The sequence below is a fragment of the Abrus precatorius genome, unplaced genomic scaffold, assembly GCF_003935025.1.
Source record: "Abrus precatorius isolate BTA unplaced genomic scaffold, Abrus_2018 Scaffold9, whole genome shotgun sequence".
Classification (NCBI taxonomy): Eukaryota; Viridiplantae; Streptophyta; class Magnoliopsida; order Fabales; family Fabaceae; genus Abrus; species Abrus precatorius.
The window spans coordinates 13,338,183-13,341,595 of NW_020874439.1; positions in this window are offsets into that span (position 1 = coordinate 13,338,183).

The window sequence follows — 3,413 nt, forward strand, 5'->3', positions numbered from 1 at the left end:
TCTGAATACGACTATTTGAAATTACCTGTTGTGATGGAACCATTTCTTCATTAATCTGAAAACTACAATAAGTGAGTTACAGCAATATTTTTGGAAATTGATTGAAACCTGAACAGATTGCTCTGCTGGAATTGGAAATTAGAATACATAACTGTGCTGAAATTGAGTTAGACATTAAATTGGGAATATCTGAAGTGCATACTTGATTGCAAAATGAATACAACCTGTGAATTTTTGCTGACAGCACAAAATTAGTTTGAAAATTTGGTCAAGGCATGTAATAATCTTTCTGCGTTACCTTGATATTTTATAAGAGTGTGCACTCTGAAATTCTACTGTTAAATTTTGCATGTTTTGACTAAGTTGTGCAATTGGGAGTTGGTATTTGAATGTGAATGATACTATTAGTAGATTGCATGATGTGAAGTATTAGAAAATTTAAATTTCTGCAAACTACTTGATTGAACTTTCTGCAGTATAGCATTATTCTATGGTTCTAAAATTTTAAACTGACAATTACTCCTTTCTTGCAGAAAATTACAAAAAGGTTAGGACTTCATTCAACACACCTGTAGGTCCTCCTAAGAAGAAGCAAGCTACATCTTCTAGCACTCCTAAGAAGAAGCAAGCTGCATCTTCCACAACCCCAACAAGAAGATCCAGCCGAAATCTCCAAGCTACAACATCAAAGAGGGCCAGAACTGATGGTGTCTCAAGTTCCTCACCTATTCAGATCTCTGAACCCTCACCTTCTCCCTCACCTCAGACAAGATCATCTGCACCTACATCTGAACCTTCACCTTCTCCACCACCTCAAACACGATCCCCTGCACCTTCACCTATACCATCACCCCTACCAAGAACAACTGCACCCTCAGGATCTTCACCACCTGCCACACATGATCCAAGATTCAGAAGTTTGGCTCATGAAAACTTTTTCAGAGCCAACATTCTAAGAAGAAAAATTGTTCCTGACAGAGCATTCCAAATAGCTGGGAACAATTACCCTGAATTCAAGGAGGAAATCCAGAAAAGAGGCTGGGAATTCTTCTATGCAACAGCTGGCCTGGGTTGGAGGGAAATAACTCAGGAATTCTATGCCAATGCCATGAGGTTTAAAAGAAAAGGAATCCCTAAGTTCAGCTCCATGGTCAAAGGCATGAGAATTGACTTCTCACCAGCAAACATCAACAGGGTGCTGGAAATTAATTCTGCATAACATGCTGCACAGCTGGACTTCAAAACATTTAAGGAAAGTCCAGATATTGATTTTATGCAAATTCTGGAAAGGATTGGGAAACCAGGCACCACATAGGAGCTCAACCAATCTAAGAAGCCAAAGCATATTGTCACCAAGAATCTTCTGCCCTTTGCCAAAGTATAGAGCATGTTTATCTTAAATTCTTTCATGCCTGTCAAACATAGCTCCACACTAGCTGTTAAGAGGGCTGCTCTGCTTTTTGCCATAGTCTCCGACATCTACATAGATGTGGGAGAAGTAATAAGTGGATGCATTTTGTGAATACTGAAGACAAAAAGGGATTCATTAGCCTTCCCTTCAGTAATTACATTACTTTGTGAAGACGCAGGAGTAGAGTTTGGTGATTATCAAGAGAAAATCAGAGCTGCACCATCCATTTCTGCAGCTCTGATCAAAGAGATTTATGCAACTGTCTCCTGCACCTCTGCAGCCCCAATTCCTTCACAATTCAAGAAAGAGAAACCGATGATGATAAAGGACACTTTGAAGCAACTAGCTGAAGGGCAGAATCAATTGGCTGAAAGGCAGACTGAGCTGAACAATAGCCTCAAAGCTAGAGTCATGTTAATGGAATGTATTATGCTGAATATTGGTCAGAAATTGGGAATGACCAAAGATGAAATGTATCATACTCCAGACTTGGCAGAGAATGCCCAGTGCCTTCGTTCTTCTGTTTTCAAGAATATGCCAATATACAGAACCCACTTTCCTCAGCCACCATTTGAAGAGGTAGTGGAAGAAGAAGAAGAAGAAGGTTCTGAAGAGGAAAGCTCAGAGGAAGAAGATGCAGCAGAAGATTAGTTTAGGAATTTATTTTCTGTTATTAGGATTTTGTAAATTTCTGTAGTTTTAAACTTTTTGGGTTGTAATCACTAATTGGTACAATTTGGGTTAAATTTCACATACTTGTTCTGCAATTATATTAGTTTTTAACTAATTACCTTTCTCTTGCTGCGAATTGATGGAATTCTGGTGTTTTTGTGCAGAGAATGTCACACACACAACACTCACACACATTGGATGGTGACACTTGCACAAGCTGCCATGAAAGGGGGGTTTCATTCTCTACCTCTTGTTCATGTGTTAGCTTCACATTATACTAAATTAATTTTGAAAAACACCAAAATACTAGAATAGATAATAAACTGCTGGCTGTGAATTCTGTGTGAATTTCTTTTTAAGTTGTTTTTCCCATTCTCAAAATGAGATCACACTTGTATTTTCAAAAATGAGGCAGTTGCCACTAGGTGCATATATTTCTGAAAAGTGCATTGTGTTTTCATTAATCTACATGATCACTTATAAATGCCTAGTGAGACTTGAGCTGCCTATTTCTTTTTCTTGTGTGATTAATTAGATTTTACTGCATTCTCTAGAACTTGCCCTTGTTCTTAATTGAATATGCATGTTACAGTTCTCACACACATGATAGAGGCCATGTTTGATATACTTAGTTAGCCTAAAATGCCTTCCCTTATGATTAATTGCCCTAGTTTACCCCTTTGAGCTTAATATTCCCGTTTCTTGAGTTAACTTCATTACAAGCCTTGCTGAAAAACCAATTTTACCATTCAAATTAATCAAAGGCATTGTGAGTTTAATCAAGAATGAGTTTTAAAACTAAGTTTGGGGTAGCATCCATTTATGTTGCTTGAGAACAAGCAAATTTTTAAGTTTGGGGTAGGGGAATAGCAAGCTATCTAAGTTTGAGTTCAAAAAGTCAGAAAGAAAGAACAAAAGTGCTGCAGAAAAATGAAAAATTATGCAGCAAAACTGTGGAAAGAGTAAAACATGAGTTCAAAAACAGAATCTGAGTTGAAAAGAGCAAATTGGAGATCAAAAAGAAAAAATTCGCAGTAAACTGTTGCAAAGAAAAAGAAAAAGAAATTCAAGGAAAAGAAAAGAGTAAATGGAAGCAAGAGAAGAAAAAGGAAAATGAAAATTCTGCTGCACTAAAATAATTTGTTTGCTGCATAATTGAGGGATTTAATGTGAATTGATGCTAAACCAGACTAGTTTTAAAGTCATTCACTCAAAAATGCCTTTGATCTTTTGAAATTGCAACTTGTTTCTTATTTTGTTCAGTATCTACCTTAACCTAAGCCCTGCTATAACCTGTAAAAAGCCCTCTGGATGTGTGATTAATTGTATT